The sequence below is a fragment of the Polyergus mexicanus genome, unplaced genomic scaffold (genome assembly GCF_030449975.1).
Source record: "Polyergus mexicanus isolate NDT 795.1 unplaced genomic scaffold, iyPolMexi1.0 SCAF_3, whole genome shotgun sequence".
Lineage (NCBI taxonomy): Eukaryota > Metazoa > Arthropoda > Insecta > Hymenoptera > Formicidae > Polyergus > Polyergus mexicanus.
In genome coordinates, this window is record NW_027223323.1 from 2,927,398 (window position 1) to 2,948,978 (window position 21,581).

A 21,581-nucleotide genomic window follows, 5' to 3' on the forward strand; every position below is an offset into this window, starting at 1 on the left:
TGAGCAAACGAAGCGCAAATCTTCGTTGCTTGTCGCGCGGGATATTTATTTCATCCTGCAATTCTGATATTCCGCGAGAAAACGTTATTATTAAACGAATACATAAGTATAATGTACATACGATTAGAAAAACATGCGCAAATTATTCGATATTGCTATGCAGGTAGGTTTGGGAAAAAAAAAAAAACTATATTGCAAAAAAGTACAAATAATAGACGAATATGTGCCGAATGTATTTTTGACGAATAAGTATGTTATATTAATCTTTCTTATTATCGATAAATTCGTAGAAATTCTGAGGACACTTGACGATATGCCGGTCATTTTATTTAAAACTGTCTTGGAAAATAGGAAAGCAAGAGAAACAGGAAACGCGAATGAAACCGTAGTATAGAGACACGAATAAAGCGCGCTCTTAATATCATATGCGGCTTACAGCAGGCAGCTATAAACTCTCTCGCGAAGAGATAGGAAGGTAGGAAAACTTCTTCTCAGCGTAATAATTCAAGTTCACAGAGAATGGCACCATGGAGTCGCGGATTATTATGGACAAGCGTTGTGTAACCGTTTTCAAAGAAAAAAAAAAAAAAAAAAGAAAAAAAAGGAAACGACGAACCGCTCCTCGCGCGAGACCAATGCGATCATCAATGGCGCGGAATGACGAATCGAAGAGAAAAAGCGATCTCTAGTCAAGGTCGCGTATCGAAAGGTGCCTTTGCGTTCGCCATTTCGCATTCATCTTGCCATTATCCGTCAGAGACGCGTGAGCTCGTATGGCGCCTGCACATAGAGACACATGTGCATTGAAGCGCGAGTGCAACAGAGATTATAGTCACGGGTTCTGAAAAGCTGAACCAGTCGAAATTCCGGGTTTCCTTCACTTTTTGCACGCGTCGCATTATGCGCGTTCCTCTTCTCTTAAACGGAAATAATCGCGCGTAAGAAAGCATATTCGGTAAACAATAGAGAGTTCTGACACAAATGTTCTCTTTCTAGAATGCACGTAACAGCAACGTGTACATAAATTATTTATACATATATTTAATGTTATTTCAAAAAATATATTTTTACTAGTAATTTAAATTTTTTTCTTCTCTTTACAGCTTTTTTTATGCATTTTACAACTCAAAAAGATTATTTATTATACATATTTTCTACGTAAATCATTATTCTTGACAATTTCCCATCACTTTGTCTTATATAAGCGCCTTTATTTGTTTTCATTACTCTTCTAATATTATTTTGTATAAAAATATTTTAACTTTTCTCCCCGAGTGAAAATTTATAATAACATTACGGCTGATAATTGATGTTGACAGGTATTTAACGTAAATCGCGAATGAATTTCCTCATTTTAATTAGCGACAGCTTGCTACAGAATTATTCGGATATTCGCTTGGGCGAATAAATTTGATTATGTCAACTATTCGATTTGTTTAATCTGTACATCGAGGATCTAATTCGCAACGTAGATTTATGGCCAAATCGTTTAGCGCACGGCTCAAAACGATTTGACCATAATCGTTATTCGCGCGACTGAATACCTTCCACATCGTCACTCTCCTTAAATTTGCCGAAGTAATTTTCGGAAGATTAGCGCGACGTGCAATTATCACATTATGCAGCTGTGAAAAAGGATGAGCGAAAACTTGTCTGTAACAAGTAAGGATTATGAGTAATTAATATCAATTCGCGTCGATACGTGTCAATAATTAAAGTAAATATTTTGTAAATGTCAAATATATTGCGTGTGACATTTTGGAAAATATATTCATATTCTGAAAATAAAGACATTTAATTAAAAGATTTTTCTATAATTATGAAACCAATGATTTATGTTCACAAATTAAACAGACATTGACTGCTATTATTTTTTTGTTGTTGTTTTTTTAATTGCTTTACTAGATCTTGTTTATGTGTGTATTATTCAACATCTTTCGGGATTGCTTCTAAAGCAAATCAAATTATCGAATAATCGGCAACGAGATAGAAACGGATTACTTGATTGATACGATTAATTAATGAGATAACGAACGATATTATGATTCGTGATATTGATAGATCGAATACGAGGTGTAACGCGCATTTAATATGCCCTGATATTAATCGATATCTGATGTAGTAAATTGGAGCGGATCGCGAAATGAATCATCGAATTCGCGCTAAATAAACTGACTTAAGCCATTTCTATCAATGACGAACGAAGTTACGGATTAGAAGCGATTTAATTGCATTGAAATTTTTACTCATCTTTAAGCGAAATGGCATTCCTCGAATCGGCTTCGCTAATAAATGGAAAAGATGTCGCAGCATCCCACGTGCAGATATCCCAATTGTTCGTCAATGACTGTATTGAGAATTATTTCGCTATTATTGCAACTTGATGCCATTAATATGGATACTGCGAGATAAATGCAATCGAGATAACAGACGCTCTAATTGGATATTCCTAAACCTTTCTTATCGATCTAAATCTTGTTCGTTTTTAAATTATCGTTTCTTTTCACAATAAAGATGTTTTTAATTCGTAAATTCGCGCGATCCAGTTTTCTGTTAACAGTTACAATTAAAATGACACAATTACATAATAATATAGTCATAATTTATGCGATATATCTTTACCGATTATTAACTACAGATAGCTGTCGTTCGCATTAATACAATAGTTACATACAATACTAACATGCAACTCGTACCTATATCCTCGACTGTGATTCATCTAGAAGAAAGACAATGCACTTTTCTTCGTGTATTTCACTTCAGGCTTTTCTACTATCCACGGTTCGCGTCCGTTCCTTTCTCAGACGTTTCTTCTTCGCATACGCGATAAGACGCTTATTAAGACAGCGCGTTCCCGCCGTGCGAGGTCCGTGGATTGGTCGAACCGGCGCGTTAAATAAAGTTGCAATTAAGAGAGCTAAAAGCTACGCGGCTGACTGTATGCCTTCTCAAGGCCTCGGGCCTCGCCAGAGCGTACTTCCGCTTCTGATTAGCTTCCTCTTTTCCCACATCGTCCTCGCCGAGCTCTCCTTCCCTCTCCGCTTGCTCTCCTCTTCCTTCCTCCGTCCTTTCTCTCTCTGTCTGTCTTTCTCTCTCTTTCTTCCCATCATTCTTTTCCTTCCTCGTTTTTTTTTCTTCGTTTCTCTCCGTTTCCCCCTCACATCTCTCTTCTCGGTCTCTCTTTATCTTCCGCCTTTGCCTTATCTCCGCACCGTGGGAATCCGCGCGTGCGATTCTTGCCGCGAAAGAGGAAGTTCTAATCCCTGTTTCTCTCGCACATCGCTTTCGCGCCTTCATGATCGATTCAGACGACGATTTGTCGCCGGATCCACTTGTTGATTCTATCGGCGCCGGGTGTTACTATCTTCCTAGAGTTGTAAGACCAGTTGTAAGATGGATATCACATGAATTCGATCGTTGCATTCGGTTTAAGAAATTTATCTACGATAGATACCCTACCATATTGTGGAAATAATTCGATCATTCGACCTTTGGAATCATTGATATCGTGGATCACACGCGCAAAGAAAGCTGATGTTGTCATAATCGATCATAGCGAGGCATTAGAGTTATAATTGTAGATTAGCAGTCATGTTGTTCATGCTGATGGTCGCACTTTCTGGAATTTTCAAAGAAAAACTTTCGAACCGCACTTGATTTATTTTTAGGACTGCCTCTGGAAATTTTCCATCGGATAGCCAATCCGATCAGCCGACAAGCACGACGCCTTGTCTATGTAATATCGATCTAATGCGGGCGCGGTTTTCACATGGTAGTAGGACGATACATTATCTGGACTCTCTGGATTGGCGGGGGATAAGATGCGAGAGACCCCGGAAACGTATAATGCGCGACGCCGGCGATTTGCATAAAGCGGCACAAAGTTGCAAGTTTACGTATGCGCTGCGAATAAATTTACGTAGATAATGCTTCCTATCTACGCACATTAGCGGGTAGAATCGACGGCGCGTAAGTGTTCGGCGGCTTCGTTAGAGCGTCGAAGGAATCTGTAGCGTGAGAATTCAGAAGGTACGCTTCTCCACGAGCACATTTTTCGGCCGCCATTTATTAGAATTCCGAGGATTTTAAGAGCGAGTGAATTCTTTTCCAAGCAAAGAAGGTTGCGAAAGTCATCGTGCTGTGAACCGAAGAATATCGTTATTATCGTTTGCGTCGAGTATTATCATTTGCGGTGAGAGACTTTAATTTCGGACAAATTATTCGCGACGCAAATTATTTCTCCAAAAAACTTGGAGAAACTCTCTAGATATCCATAAAGGGACAGAAGAAACGATCAACTAAAAAGGGATGGGAGAGATGATCGTTCTGTTACCATCGTTAATACAATTAGTCGTAAAAATCGATACGCGACGTAAACGAATCGCGGACTGTCATCGTTTTGTCGATGCACTGAAAGGAATTTAATTGTGTACGAACTGATACAATCCGCTATACATCGAAGTATATACGTTCGAATCCATTTGCGCGCGACATGTATCAACGACATTAAATAGCAAATCTTTTATATAAATACGATTATGTGAAGATGCCAAGATTTAATTCAATCTTCTAGTTATTGGACCAACGTGCCTACTCAAAAATTGAAAGCTGCGATTTGTCGGAGCCAGAAGTTAAATTTGTAATTGGAAGAGTGCCGTTGAAAATAACACCTTTCCTCAATGTATTGAGATTTAATAACTACGTAGAAGGAGATAATTATCTTTCAAGGTTCGAACGAGCCATATCTTAGAATTTTGTCGACGGTTCGTCGACTCGACGATGATCGAGGATCGAAATTCACCGTTTTCCTGGCACAGCGGCTACACACGGGCTTGCGAAAAGCGTGACTTCAACGATTTAGGACGTTAGGCGAAAATGTTTCGTTCACCGCGTACACTTTCACCTGAACCGAGTCATACCGAATTGGTAGGCACGATTACGACGGCCGATGAAATTTCCGTCGATTGTACGAAAAATACGGTTGTTCACGTGTGTTGCGCCGTCCTAAATATCACGTCCGAAATGAGCCTCGTGCGCAACGCTCCTCGTCGCAGCTCGCGAAGAAAGTTTCTCGCGCATTACTATTTTTAACTCCCCCGCCACGTCCCTACGTAATCGAGTATAAACCCGTCCTCTCAGACGTGTCGCAACCTTGAAAGTTTGGCTCTCGACAGACCCGTAAATTTCTTAACGCAATTTAGCCGTTCGTCACACGTTACTCCGTGCACAATGTACGCACGAAGCTTCAAAAATGATTTATCGACTAATATTGCGTGTCGGGAAATTTTGTATCTACTGCGACTAAATCATAGATCTAGATCTCTTACATTACCGTCTGACATGCGCCCTCATAAATTAACTTCTTTTACCCTTTTACCTTTCTCCTTTGTTTAACTAAACTTTTATTTTTGAAAATATAATTTTTTTTAAATACCTTTTAAAATACGTTCAGCTTGTAACATATAAATTAGAATCAAGATCATATCTTTTGTTAATCTTTTTTATTAATAATTTTTTATTGGATAAAAAATTTTTATTAAAAAATATAATGTATCTCATGACAAATAAATTGTAATGATACATATTTATAAATGAAAGGGAGGGGAATTTCTAATTTCATAATTAAAAAATATGATACATATTAGAAAGAGAAATTATATCGTGAATCGTTCTTTATTGACAAATCTAAAAGAGTTTTACAAAAAAAGAGCTCGTTATTATTCTGTAATTTAAAAGTCGTATTGCATAGAAAAATATCGGTTAGGTTTCCCGCGAGTATAATTAATTCTGATATTGTTTGCGATTATGGTGTACGTGGTTACGCCGAAGAATGGAAAGATCGCGAATCGGAAGGAACCGTTAATTATTATCCCTTATTGTACCATACATTCGACGCGTGGATATAATATTACACGAAATTACTTGCCACCGGAATTATTGCTCGATCGTGCAGCTCGGCTGAAATATCTAAAATCAAGTCTACGCGACGGTGTCCGGCAGATCCTAACGCAAAATTATCGCAAAGCCGGACAGAATCGCATGACAGGAGCGCACTCGTGTCCACGCGAGAGAGGCTCGCGAGAAAATACAAGCGTCCCTCTCTTCGCTCCCCCCCCCCCCACCTCTCCCTTTACTGCAGAAAATCCGTGTCGCGATTTGCGCGTGTACGTTATATTAGCACGTGTGTATACACATACACAAACATATATACATATATATCGCCTTTGCAGGTACATACATGCACTTTAATCGGCAGCGACCGTCCGTATGGTATTTCGCTCGCTCTCGGTTCACGGGGCCCCGTCGTTCTGTGGACTCGTGGCGATTGTAAATCTCGCGCTCCCGAGGCCCCCGAGCGGGCGGACGGCCCGAGTTTGTACGGCGAGTAATAGCGGCGAGTACCTACCTCTACCTCTGCCAACCCTTTCTACCTTTCCTTTCACTTTCATCTATCGCGGGCCCCGCTTGTACACTCGACGAGGCCCCTTCGGGACTCACTCACTCACTCACTCACTCACTCACTCACTCACTCGCTCGCTCGCTCGCTCGCTCGCCGCCGCCCGCCTGCCCGTTACACCGCCTCCCTGTAACGTACTCGTATATATACGCGATGAAGAAAAAAGGATTGTGTTATTGAAGAAACGGTAGCGCGAGAGAGAACCCCGCAGCGTCGGTGCCTGATGTGGGTATCTAACGGATGAAGAAATTCATCGGCTTGACTTTCTATCGTGGCTTTTTCCATCTAAAGAAGAAGTTTACGAGATAATGAAAATATTAACGATCTGACATTTTAAATAGTATCTCGATCGAATAAATATAAGACGTTCGAACGGATATAATCAAGTGGTATGATCGAGAATGGATTAACATATGAATGTATTTTCCTCTCCGTAATATGTTTTCTTTGATTTCAAGGAATGATGTTATACATATAGAACGCACGCGGAAAACCTTTATTAAGATTACCATATACTCAGGCGTAATAGCTCTAACATGGATAGTCTAGTAACGAGCGAGCCAATTGATGTATGCCTTTAAGAGGATATCGTTTACGACGTTGAAAAAATGTGCTAGGAAAATAAACACGCAATTACGTAGACGCGTTCATAATCGCGCATCGTAGTTACGGCTGTAGTTTGCTACTGGAGTTCTCTAGCATGTTGTAATTTTGCGTAGCGTTCGCGTTATGAACGCTCTTGACGAAAATCTATTCTCCGTTAACGTAGGAATTAAACGAAATATATATGTATTGCATTATAATCTCATATCATCAATCTTATTTCGAACCTGTAGAATGCGAGCCTGCGTGCGTGGAATGGAATTTTCAAAAATCGTTACACCTATTTTTTTCAGTTATTTATTTTTGACATGCAATCGACTCGTTTTCGTCAACAAAAATATTCTTTTCGTAAATGGGAAAAAAAAAAAAAAATTTTTTTAAATATACATTTAAAAATCTTTATAACATTTATTATGAAACACAAATAATTTTTTTTAGCATTGTAATCGGATAATATTAAATATATGAATATCACACATGAAGATTACAGTGATTCTGCCTTATACATGATAAATAAATCTCATAATAGACCTCATCGCGCTTCACTATTTATCACTGCATTTTTAAATTAGAATATACATGTCATTAATGATTAGAAATGTTTGAAAAATAAAAGGTTAAATACGTGTGAAAAGGACGTTAAGCTTCGAAATCACGTTGGTATATTGTGTTGGCTTTATTGTACGTAGCGCACCGGAGCGATGCGCGAAGAGAACAGTAATTTCGAAGTAACGACTTGTGCTTGAAATGTTGTACGTCCCTATTGTATCTCTCATGAAATATAGCCGGTCGAGGGGTCGGGCGACAGTGAAAGTGTCCTAATTTTGGGTCGCGAAAGAGTTCACGCGGGGCCACGAACTATTATATTAATACAATACAACGTACACTCCTTCCTGACACGTGCCTTTATTATTCCGTTATATGTTTCAGTTACAAACGCATAAATATTTAGTAACAGAAATAATATAAGATATACGTCTTTAATGTCTAATAAAACTTATTACGTCACGTTGAAAATATTGGCTCAACTGGTTAGATAGACAGAACCAGAATTGAGGAGAGAGGAAAGCAATAAGTGGCTTTGCGCCGTGTTTTAAACAGCAAAGTTTTAGTTTTTTTCGTAGATTATTTTATAATTTACACATTTTTATTATTTTTATTTTTCAATACAATCGCATAGAAAATTTATCGTTTGTCTTTGAAATACAGTATTATATCTTGTATATAAAGTTTATATTTTTCGGATAAATTTTTTTGTAAAATTTTATAGCACGATTAAAGCAACAGTCCAACTTAAATCTTGGACAAACCTTCCAATGGAAATCCAATCGTTGAATAAAATATTGCATATATTTAGAATACTAATGAAAATAAACAATTGAAATAACAATAGAATTTTAATGTTTGATGCTCTATGAACTATGCGTCTCCGCTTCGTAATAATATAGTTGCAACCACAGTGCTTCAATTGTGTTGCCGCTAACCTGCAGTTTAGAACTTTTATTAATATTTATTTTTACAAAAATTTATATTTTTGATAATACCTGTGTATTATAAATTAAAAGCATATCAATAATTGCGTTATAGGAATAACTGGCGATAAAGGATTTTGTAATAAAATTATTATAAAATCATCTTTTTTTTTATTCAATTTTACTGTATGACTTCGATTTAGATTGATATCAATGTATGAATATAATAGCGCGTTATAAGCATAGAAATTAAATAGCATTAATAAATTCATTAGTTTTCCGCTGCTGAAATTCGCGAGAGAGATTTACGTTTGGATGGCGTTTTATGAAATAAATCCGCAAATTATGAAACAAAAATGACTTGTTTGTCGCTGGTAATCCGCTCGGTTTCCCGACTTCCTCGCGCGTTTTCACCCGCACATCCGCCCGTTCGCGTAGGCGGACTTTCTTGCTTACGTGCCCGCTTACGTACGGCACGAGACGCGCTCTCGTGTATCTATATAGCTAACTGCCAACGTAATTTCTCCTTCGCCATTGTTACTCTCAAACGATCTCGCAATCGTCGTCTCCCTTCTATGACATGCTAATCATCCTCGGAGCTCGTTACGTCGCGTATCACGTAACGGACGACCCGAATAACGAATTTCATCTCGTTTTCAACAGCGTCAATGACAATCGTTCATCTCTCACGGCCATTGCAAAAGGCATGTTCGCGGTCGATTAGTCAAAAGCAAAATCTAAATGTTCGCCAACCTCGAGAAAATTGATGCACATGGTGCTGGAAAGGAATTGGTTAATTCTCGAGATAATACATTACTTATAATACTTAATGATTTAATTAATTACCAATTTATTCTCTTAATAAACGCAATTTCAACATTTAATAATCATTTGTCGATAATATTAATTACGATGTCGATTTAGTAAAGTGTAAATTTTAGTATACACGCGCGTGCAAACAAATAACGATGGTTGTCTAATATAAACATGTGAATCGTAAGATAAGATAATAAAAATACATGTATGTCTGTGTTTTGTGAAGTGTCGATTTTTATGACTCTAAATAGTATTTATATTGTAATGGCGAATATTGTATAATAGTATTTACCGAATGTCATCATTTCATTGAAAGGCTGTCACGTATTTTTTATTTCTTAACTCGCCTTATGCCAAAATTGACATTTTCGCAGCATTTAGTATTCAAATTTACGCTCGCATTTCAATAAATGCACGGAAGTCCATTGGCAATTCAAATACGTAACTATGACATTCGTATTGGCTGGTCAAGGCTGTGTTACAAATGATTCACAACCGTTACCGACTTTTAAGTTTCAAGAGGACCGAACTCTCTAACAGCTGCATCATATGAATTAGCGTAGCGAAAGGAATATGTTAAAATGCAATTTTTTTTTTGCGTTTGAACAAAAGAGAAGAAAAATGGTAAGAAATTTTTTCAGACTGAATCCTTTCTTTTTTTTTTAAATTATACATGAATATACTGCATTGTCATCTTCTTTATGAAAAGTAAAATACGTTTGTAATGTTAAATTAAAATTTTATGAAATACCGATGTGTGTTTTATTAATGTAAAATATAAATTTTGCGATGAATAATAAATCTAAAAGCTTGAATTTTGGAAAAGCAAAATTTTCATGTAGACAGAAAATTTCACGTACACACTTTACTATATTATAAAGATGCCTTGTGATATTATAAGCAATATTATTGTATTATTTGATTTTGGTGATGTTTTTTTCGAGATTGCTGAAATTCCTGCAGTTTCGATTCGAGTCGCGCCTCGTGCACCTCTTCGAAAGAGACAAAGAGGCTTTCTATTATTGTAGCGCACTTTTCAGACACGGTGTACGCTTCTGGCGGCGAGTTCGTAGAGAAGCTATTTTTCTGAATTATAAAAAATGATTGTGAAAGGAAAATAATAATTTTATTTATGTTACTTTGTTAAAATTGAAAAATATTTCAGATATTTATAAGCAGCAAAATATTTGAAAATACTATTTTTACGAGTTTACACTCATTTTTTTTATTTTTCTTTTACAACTTACATCTCTCAAATTCTTTCCATTCACGTTTTATCAAATTGTGTTTGTAAATTAGTATTATATAAAAGAGATGGTTAAGATATAGATTATTATCGACATTAAAAAAAAAAAAAAAAAAAAAAAAAATTTTGATACAAAATTTCCAATACTATTTAAAATAAATATGTAAGAGAGATTTTTTTTTTTTCCGAAACAAATATTTCAATTAACTATACACTTAGCATTTTAAATAAATAACTTTCCATGTTTGCATTTGTCTCTATTATTCTTGGAAAAGATTTAATATTCTTGAATAATATTTAAATAAAAAACTATTAAAATGATTATATTTTTTAAAAATCTGCATTTGGAATGTACCCACCACTGCTTGCTGCGTACGAATAGAGCGCGTTACCGACAAGTCTCCACCCACAATGTGAGATCATTGCGATTACGTAAGTGTCCAGCCCGCGATGCGGACGGGCATAAAAGTATCGTATGGCATATCGCTACGCGCCATACGCATTGTTTCATTCCGCGTGCAATTCTGCACGTTGCAGTCGAAATTCGCGAGGAAGGGTAAAATCGAGCGAGATCATCGTCGGTATTTTTCGGCAGAGGCAGATTTCGATATAAGCGATAGGCTGAGCAAAGTTATTGCAAGATATCTATATAGATAGGAAGTAAAGATTTATTTATGTTCGCGCTTAAGGAAAGCGCTGCGTGTCGCTGATAATACGAGACGATCGAAGATATCTTATCCGGGATTTCCTCGGCCATAGCGTGATGCAAATTAAATGATAATATCTCGCTAGAGAGACATAATCGGAACGTTGTTAATATTCAAATTAAATTTAAATGTTACCTCGAATTATAATAATTATATAGCGTGTACATACAAGCCGTCTCGTTTACATTCGCGCGCGATTTGAAAGAATCGCGACAAGAAGCGGGTGTGGTGATGCGTCTGTAACAGGATGCACTTTTCTCTCGCGCCTTTACTTATATAACATCTTTATAAAGCTGACGGAAGGCTTATCTTCATTACGCTTATGAAACGAGCGACGAATTAGCTTCGTACATAATATTCGATAAGATTCTTGAAGAAACAATCGGCTCTCCGAATTTATCAAAGAAAAAGCGGATAATAATCTGGGATACTTTATGTGTCGTATTAGAATCTTAAAGAAATTATTTCAAGTTTCAAGTGTTTGAGAAGTGAGGAACAAAAGATCGACCGCGATGAATAAAGTTATGTAAGATTTGTAAAAGTCGACGTAACGTATCAGAAATCGTCGATAACTGTCGCGAGTGATCAAGCGCGAATAATCGAAGGCTTAGATCAAATTAATCGTCGATCTGGCCGGCGATTTTCATCGATTCTCTCGGACAATTCGAGCGATATCGATCCGCGGCGTGGAGAAACGGCAACGTAACAGGATGGAAACAGGAATAATTATTCAAGGCTACCACGCGATACAACAGAATTGTCTGATTAGCTATGTAGATGAAAGTCACGTTACGATTAAAGTGCGACGGCTATCGTGATAAACGATCGTATGGAATTCTATACAAGTATCCTACGCTGCGCTTCCGGCGATGGCGAACAGATAGCAGCTACAAAAATTGTCACTTGCGATAGTATCAGTATTATTAAAAATAATATACTAATACTTGTAAGCGTTACACGCTAGTATTAAAAGCAAAAGTCGATTTTAATGACACAGTAATAGCGACAATTTTTTTTCAGATGTCACTTGTCAATTTCACTCTCTGTGAGGATGATTCTCGATAATTTCCTCTGTCACTAAACTTTCGAGTTATGGTCTGTATCATGCGTTTGTGTAATGGACTGAGCTCTCGAATAGCGAAAGATAATCGATGCACTTCATTCGATGAATTTTCGGATAAGATAAATTAAATTATCCGTCATAATATCTTAATCTGTCGGAGAGAGATGTTTGTTACACGTTTTTTTAAATTCTTCTATTCTCTTGTTTAGGCGTAGATTCCAATTTTAAATTCCCGCTAGAACGCTTGATGCGGCAGGTTTCCGAGGAACGGAGATGCATTATTAGCGAAATTGCAAAGAGAGCGAGAGTTAACTTACCGCGAAGCGATCTTCGCTCGACATTCCTTGTTTCCGCCTGACTCACTTACACGCGACGGCAAGGCCAAAAGCAGCGATCTTGGCTATATTGAAATACATTCACGAGACGTTTCCGAGATAGAGAATGTAAATGCCACATGTGAGAGATTGCTCGTATAGCGTGCTGTCGGGAAAAAAAATTTATCTGCATCTTCCGACTTCCATTCTCTGGCGTCGTTTTTTCTACTAAAAAACAAAATCGAATTAATATGTTTGTAGTTAATAGTAAATGCAATGTCGAGAAGTTATATAAATCGTACTTGTTCTTTATCAAAGATATGCGTCTGATAATATAACAGGTGTTTTTTTTTTTTTTTTTTTTCATTTAAAAGAAGAAAGCTATAGTTTAATATAATTTTATAATTTATATCTATTGATGTTGCAGCGTTAATTAATATTGCACGTTTAATCTATCAAGATTTCTGCTCTTGAATTTTATTTTATTTATTTTACTTTAAGGCTGAGTCTCCCACAGTAACGAAAGCATCTGGAGCATTTTTTCTTAAAGTAAGGCCCATGTCAAATTAATCAAGAAGCATGTATTTCCTTATTCTTCTCTTTTTAAATTAAATGAAATTAATAATATATAGCAAGACTATTGCAAGAGCTGTTAGATTTTCACTTTAAAGGTGGCTCTGACGATGAAAAATAAAATCTCGCTTTAATAAAATATGCTGAATGTGCAAGTGCGCCTTTTGGATCCGGAATGATGTTGCGCGCGGTCTCTGTCAGACGGGAAACTGCATGATGTGGTGAGAAGGTATGTAGGAGGAGGAAGAGGAGAAGCGCGGAAAGGGGAGGGGGGGGGGGGGTAGCGTGCGGAAAGAGAAAGAGAGCGAGAATCGAGCGAGGGATGCGAACAGAGAGAATCGAGCATTCTTGCGTAACGCGCACGCGTGCGTCTCTCGTCCTGTATGACGACGACGTGGGTGTATGTAGATCTAAGTTAGCGAGCGAAAGGTCATCTCCGCTTAATAGTTCCCGATCGCGCATGCAAACCCAATCGGATCCTCTCTGGATCGGATGACTAATCGGGGCCCGTCGCGGCTTGCTGCGGCGCGTGCATCTCTCGCTGCGCAGTAAAAGTTGCAGCTGACGAGCCCGCGCTCTTTGACATTGAGCGCATCCGAATCTCCGGCTCTCTCTCTCTCTCTCCCTCTCTCCCTCTCTCCCCTCGCCGTCATTCCTATTTCCATTCTCGTCCGTCGATACAAAACAAGAGTATGCATCGGGAAAGGAGTCAACAGCGTTACATAACTGCAATGGTATTCGATTTTTCAAAAGATATAATACATTTTTTTCTTCTCGATGAAGAAATCTATTGCGTTAGATTTCTAAACGACTCGGGAGAATAAATTTTTCTCAAATATAAATTTAGCAAGAGAGAAGAGATTCAATATAAATATAAATATGAATTGGTTAAATGTGTGTATATTTTTTATTCGTGAAAAATTCAGAAACGGTTCAGATCGTTCGATTCAAAGTCGTTTATATTTCACGCGCGTTTTCTCGAGAAACCAAATGAAGATTATTCGTGCAAAACTCGTGCAGGAGGCTTGGGAACTTGGCTCGCGCTGCTTCTTCTAATCTTCCGAGAGAAAAGTAGGAGCGGAGGATTATCATCGCGCATCGGGCAATATACGGACGAGAAATACCCCCTTCTCGGGATAATGTACGTTTATAACGTAATCATGATACAGCACGGCGAAACGATGAACGAAAGCGCATGCAGGATTCGCGGAACGGTAATTATTACAATTTGCGAGAACGCGAGCGCGCGCGCTTATCCGGCGATTTGCGCGGTTATAGCAGGAGCGCCGGTTTTACCTGCCCGTATCGTAATCTTTTTACACGTAATCAAATTACTTCGTTTTACGATGCGATTTATGTAACCCGACTCGGCGCTCTTTTTCCCGACGTGCGCGACAAGAGTCGCGGATTCGCTACGCGCGGTATCGTCGACATCTCACAAAAGTAAAGGAGCACGCAGCGTCTTTAGACCGGGAGATTGGAACCGATATAATTTCGCTGATGGCGAGTTCAGATTTCGATGCTGCAGAGATGCGCAAGAGAACGATCTCTACGCGTTTAATAGAATTTCTCAGAGTTATGTCACTTTTAAACGTACTTTTACTTTTCGAGTTAAATAAGCGCAGAGAAATGTCAAACAAGACCGTTCGTCTCTACTCTTATATTCCACACTCGTATAATATATAATTTTAGAAACTTGACTGAAATATTTTAAATAAATATTTTTATATTGATTTCTGATATTTAGAAGTTTGAAATTTCTCTTTAGTTTTTATATATTTATTTACATTTATCTCTATGTCTCAATGTTTGATGAAGAAAGCATCAATGATTAATTAATGATATTACTATGAAATATAATCCAATCAAAGCATGATTTTAATGGACGGTGCTTTTAATTACGTGGCAAAACTGTTAATAATAATTCATCGAAAGCGACGTTCAAAAACATTCTCAAGCCTTTCTCGATACGTCGTAAAAATTACCGAAATGCTATCTGTCGTGGTATTTAAATCGCTTTTAAAATATCAAACGGATGGCCGTGAGTATCGTTGGCAGCGATCTCCCTGTCGGGCGCAGGACAAGAGTGCCCTTTGGATTACACGGCGGTGAAGGCGGCGTCGTCCGTTGAGAGAAACGATCGTGCGCACGTTACGTAAGTGTACGCGGTGCGGAGAAGCTCGTGGCATAAAGGCTGATTCACACGCGCGCGCGCGCGCACGTATTCGTGTGTATGATGATGCAAAATCAGCGTAAAAGAATAAACGGGAGTAATGCTGGGATTATACAAAATCAGCGAAGAATCCGATGAATTTTAATCAAGTTAGAAGAGAGGCTCCCCTTTTTTGCAGAACGAAATTTTTTGAAGATCTTTTTTTTTTTTTTGGGGGGGGTGGAAGATGGTTTATTTATCACCGACTAGGATTTATATATACAATATATATATACGGTTCGCTTTTTCATCGCAATTTTTGCAATCTCATTGCGCAATTTTCAAAAAAGACGCTTTCCCCTTACAGATATTACATCGATTAACGAATCTTATTCTTCGCTGAATATACTGGTCCAGCGGGTGGCAAAAAGAAGGCGTTTTATTAAGAAATAATAATATGCATTACTTTTCCGCAGAATTATGAAACAAGTGCAATTAAGTACTATATTTGTCGCTCTCTCAACGCGTTTTCTTATCAGATGTATATATATTTGCGAACGCAAAAATCGTATCGTCGCGCGAAGAGAGGAATTCCCACGGTCCCTATGATAACCTTGACGATTTCTTTGGTCGAATTTCGACGATATTGATAACCGAGAGAGTCCGTTCCCGCGAAACGCTGAAAGCATCACGCAGAAAAGTACGGCGCACGCGCCCACAAGTATGCCCTTCAGATTCACAATGATGGAGCATGTCTATTAGAGGAGGCGATTGTTCTTATATAATGAATGGATCATCATGTAACTAGCCGCTTCGCGGACTCGCTTCGGGCTGTGGAAGAGAGAAAGAGAGAGAGAGAGAGAGACCGGGAGGGACGCCTTCGCGCTCGCATGCACACACAACCATACATACACGCACGCACACGTGCACCATAAAAAAGACGCATACATATATATATATATATGTACACGCGCGCAATTCACACAAGGCCGTGTCGCGTGCATCGCGTGTGGCGTGTACCTGATGCTGCGTATGCGCGTGTGTGCACGTGTACCAGTTAAAGCTACTCGGCTAGCTCGGTACGGTAAGTGCAGCTGAAAAGGCTTTTTACTTTCTGGCCTTGAACGAAATGTATCCGGTGACTCGACGACAGCGAGAGACGATCGAGCGCGGGGGACATTTCGCGTCGCTCTCCCCCGTGTGTGAAAAACAAGTCCCACCGCCGCTCCGATCGCATCACGATTGCTATTTTTGGCACCCCGTTTTCTATCCGTAATGGCCGATCGGTCGGTGGGTCGGTCGATCCATCGCGGATCAAGTTCCGCGTCTCTAATTGCGAGTAGTGCTCTCGTCGAAAGGGAGCAAATAGTAACGCGCTACGATGTCAGTCGCGACACCGGACGTAGAGGAGACGCTGATCCCTTGAATTCAGGAACGTCGACGGATATGTCTCTTTCCGAGACTCATCGGTGATTCCAAGTCGCCTCAACTCGACTACTCGCGAGAGAAATAAGGTCCCTCTCTCGTCGTCGCTTTTCACGACACAAATATACTTGTGTGTTAATACAACACGAAAGGCGAAAAAATCGAACACAATTAAATATATTATTTATTTCGTTGAGATAATTCAGATTTCGTAGTTCGTGACCGCAGAACTGTAATGATTGATAAATCGCAAATTATATTGTATGACGTGTGACGTCGTATAATGTGATCTCTTTTGTTATTTTTATTTTGACAATAACTTATTAGATTAAAAACTAAAGACTAAAAAATATGGTAAAATTTATAACCCAAGTGTACGCGCGTACACTTCCGGTTAAGGACATCTTTCTGACGGTAATGCGGCGTTGTTCAGCGACGGTATCCGTCGCAGATTGCGAAAGGGCAGTCTTTTAAAGAAACGAGGAAGAAGCGGCACGCATAGAAGAAGGAGAAGATGCCGGAGAGAGAGCACGTCACAGTCGACGGAGCGATGCGCAAGAGGGAGAGCGTGAGAGACCAGGTGGAAAATGGCGATTCGAAATCGGGGAAAGGTGTGAGTCACCTCACGGTTTCACGGGGGTGTCATAACCCCCGTGCCTGGCCCCCCAGGGGTCGGCGCGTTTTCCGTTCCTCTCTGGGACGCTCGAAATATAATACAACGCCCGCGCATTTACGGGAAGTCAGCGAACCGCGAAGCTATTCTTGCGTGGACAACGGAAATATAGATACGATATATCGAATCGTCTGTCCGTGAAAATTAGTTCGCCAGTTCGAAAATATTAGGCGCGGATTCTTCTTGCTACTTCGCTGTCGAATCGGAATTCAATCTCGTGAATAAATTGATATCAGCCGAAGAGAAAGAATTCTTTCTCTAAAAAAAAAAAAAAAAAAAAAAATTATTTTGTTTTATTTTTTCCTAATCTTAATTATCTCGTTATAGTAGTTATAAATATGAATTCATTGATATTTTTGCTTTCGTACATCCCTTTGCTTCTGAGAAAGCCACGCAATTTTCCTTGAAAGAAACATGGACACGAACGAAGAGGAAAGTAATTGTTATTGCTCAATAAACATTATTAATTAAAAATCTTTTCGTATTTTTCTCTGGTGCAATAGAAATGTTGAGAATAAGAAAAAATATTTATTCGATTCTATTCGTACAATTCACAAGAAGAAACACCCGGTGTTTCTCTCTCGAGCTGCTTGTCTGCTCACTTAACGTATCGTGAAAGATCGATGTCGCGGATCGCATCTCCCCGCTCTTTTTAAAAAACTCTGAGCTTAAACGACTGCGCTCCGAGCTGCGGAATCGTCCCTCCATGGGATATTGCTTAGTGTTCCAAACGAGTGGATACCGATGGTTTAAGTATATACGAGCGCAGTACAATGAGACCGCGAAACGTAGCCTATCCAGACTAGCGAAAAGTAATTGGGTTCACAAAAAATAGAACGGAAACGCCTGGGCCCCATTACAAGTCTCCGTAACGAGTTCTCTCTCTTGCTCAATCCGTGCTGGTCGGCTTGAGCCGCGGTTTGAACAGCCGCCTCACCTTAATCAGCGTTGTCACGATCTGGGTGTTTTTTTTTTTTTTTTTTGTTTGTACAGTAAACAGCCATAAATCCGCAATTTCTGAAAACCACGAGAGAAAGATATCGAGCATTGAAACAATCGATCGCGTGCTATAAAAATCACGTGCTCGTCAGTAAAATGATCTGGAAACACTACTAACATCGCTTCTTTCGTTTATCGATCTCTTGGCTAATATAAATCCGATTTTTTTTCTAAAAAAAAAAGATTTAAACATTTAGTTTTATCATTTTGAATCTGTCGATATGATTTACTCAATATTTAATTGACACAAAAATAAAGTTTTATTATATATATTTGTTTAGATCCATATTATTATTAAAATCCGAAGCTTTAATTTAAATTGAAATACGAATAAGAATTATCAATCTATCACAAAGGATCGATCTTAAATCGAACGAGGAATTAATAAGCTAAGGATATAACGTAATATAAAGATAATATATATATATATATAAAATTTTGAAAAATCATGTTACACAATTGGGTTTAACGAGCCGTTCATTTCCTACGATTAAGCGCGCTTTTTCAACGGCGTGCGGATCTTTTTCATCGCTCGGCAGCGATATAAATTCTCCCGCCCGCGCTCAGCCCCTTCGGTGTCTCGCGCTTTAATTTCCAGCCTCGACATTTGCGTAACCCAGTTTCGCCATTGTTCGATTCAATGGTAGATCGTAACGTCCGCCATCCGGATAGGAGATTATAATGCTTGCGTGTGTAACGCGCATCGTCGCCTCGTGCGCCTATATGTACATATGTGCGCGCGCGTACAATCGAATCGTCTAACCGAAAGGAAAGTATACTCGCGCACATGTCCGTGTGTATGCATGGAGATGTGTGCGATAGTTGCGATTACACATACGCACATAAGAGCGATAAACGAGCGGCAACGTCGGTCGATCTGCCCCGGTAAAAGTTTACGAATTTGTCGACTTTCTCCTCTTATCTGAGGTCTCGACCTCAGAAATTGTCTCTGCACTATTTTTATATCATGATACTTGTTTCCCTCTTTCTCCGTCACTGTCAGCATATTATAAATTCGGTCTCGAATGATTCATCGCGAGCGGTGACGAAAGCGCGACGCGCTCGATATAAATGGTGTCAGTTTTCGACGTGTAAAGAAATGAGAAGCAATTGTTGTTTGAAATGCGTCCGAATTTTGCTTTTAAAATTTAAAGCGGAAAGTAAAACATCAAAAGTGCAATCTAATTTTTATAAAAGTTAATCAATACTTATAATGTGTTAATTAATATAATTAATAATAATAACTTAATTTTTTTTTTTTTTCAAAATTTAGCTACTCTTTTGCAGCCTTTCAATTTTCAATTTCTTACTTATGTAATGCTGCTAATTGGGCTATATTTAATGAACGTCATGGATTGGGATTAATATGCAAAAGTGAGACGAAGATGTCATCCAACTTTGATAAATTTTGATGAACACGCGATTGTTAAGTAAAAAAATTGTGTGTATATATAACAATTATTTCAAAAGGAATAATTACTTGATATTTTGTCACGCTGTGCTCCGAAAACTTTTCAGGTTTCATTAAATAATAAAAAGTTATGCAAAATGATATTATATTTTCGATTTTAATTGAAAGAAAGAATATGTTAAAATACATTATGTTTCTTTGATTGGTGTGTGTGTGTGGGTATATTTTATTATATAATCTAATAATATTTAATAAAATTACCACTGTGCTTATACAGTGTATAATCATCATTTTTGCAACGGCTGTTTTTTTTTTTTTTTTTAAATTAAAATGTGTTTCATAGTCAAATGCCTCGTAGTCATTATTTGTACATTGAGATTTCTCTCTCGTAGTATCTCGCACTGAATATCAACCGATGTTAAGAGGAGATCGTGTAGCTTACCGGCACTGAATATCGGAGTATTCGGTTTTAGAGACAGTTTTGTTCTCGGCGCAACAGAGCACAGCACACACAAGAGCGAGAGGCGCGGCTTGACTGGTAAAAGCGAGCTACTTTAACTTTACTTTCTTCGAGTAGCAGTAAGTTTTATAACCTAATCCTCCCCTTCCCTCCTTAGTCTAAATATAATATTTGACAAAATATAAAATGGATTTTCAAATAATGGCAGTGATGTCAGACAGACATGGAGAGGTGGCGAACTTGATGCCAATTTACCTCATCTCACGGATGAAGCTTGATTGGCAACCCGGACAACGGGCGTGTCTAAAAAAACATCACTCCTAAACATCTTTAAAACGTCTTACCAATTTTTGAGCAGGCTTGAAATCGGACGGATACTGGGAGAGATGACGAAGCTGATTAATTATATTTGATCGTCTATTATCTCGATGCAAGGCTTGAGATCGGTATAATTTGGCGAATTAAAATTCCCGTAGTACAAGTAACGGTGAAGAAGCTCCTTATTCCGGTCTCTTGTCGCTTCTTCAGCGCTGGCAGGTTTGATATGGCACACTTATATTAGTGTTCCTCTCCTTATGCTTCAACCGCGGCACGCACGGATAACACTCCGTCCAGTCATTTGTTACGTCCATAGCAAGGCGCGTGCGCGCGCGCGCGGCACGAGACCCTGCCCGGCAACTCTTCAAGGCCCAAATAGAAGAAGAAAGAAGAACGTGAGCGCGTAAGCGCGAACGTAATCCGACCGGCCGGCCAAGCACGGGGATCGACCCTGAACTTCAGCCGCTGCTTACTAGCATTAACCAGCAGCTGCGGCAGCGGCGTCCAGCAATGATTACCTTATTTAGCGATTTTCTCCGTGTATCACGCTGGCGAGACTTCACTTACGTATGCGAGTGAGCGCGCGGATGGCCGTCGTAACTCTTACCCGAAGGACTTGCCTTCTTTTCTCTTTAGATCATTTTTTTAAATCTCTCCTTTAAGGATAATTATCCGCGTCCGTCGTGATACATTCTTGTGATACGGTACGACACTCACATGAGAATCTCATTACGAAATCTTCTTCCTTCTAGTTTTCGGTGCGCCTCGGCCACAAAATGAAAAAAAGAAAAGATTGATCTCTCTCTCTTTTTCTTTTGATATCTTTCTTTTTTTTATACTGACCTTCCTATTTCATAATATTAATGGGACGATCGAATGCTAGCGATGTATC

General features: G+C 38.7%; 1 protein-coding gene and 1 long non-coding RNA gene across 5 annotated transcripts in view; one reads left to right on the forward strand and one right to left on the reverse strand.

Moving 5' to 3' along the window:
• Window positions 1-21,581, forward strand: part of Ken (ken and barbie) — a 35,369-nt gene that overhangs the window by 5,182 nt on the left and 8,606 nt on the right. The window lies entirely within an intron of this gene.
• Window positions 8,265-13,538, reverse strand: LOC138931778 (uncharacterized). Of its 2 annotated transcripts, none has more exons than XR_011446676.1 (3): window positions 13,174-13,538; window positions 12,682-12,906; window positions 8,265-8,544 (listed from the first exon to the last, which is right to left on the reverse strand). It is a non-coding gene; the product is annotated as an uncharacterized lncRNA (long non-coding RNA). The 2 variants fall into 2 exon arrangements; XR_011446675.1 differs by lacking the exon at window positions 13,174-13,538 and adding an exon at window positions 12,981-13,020.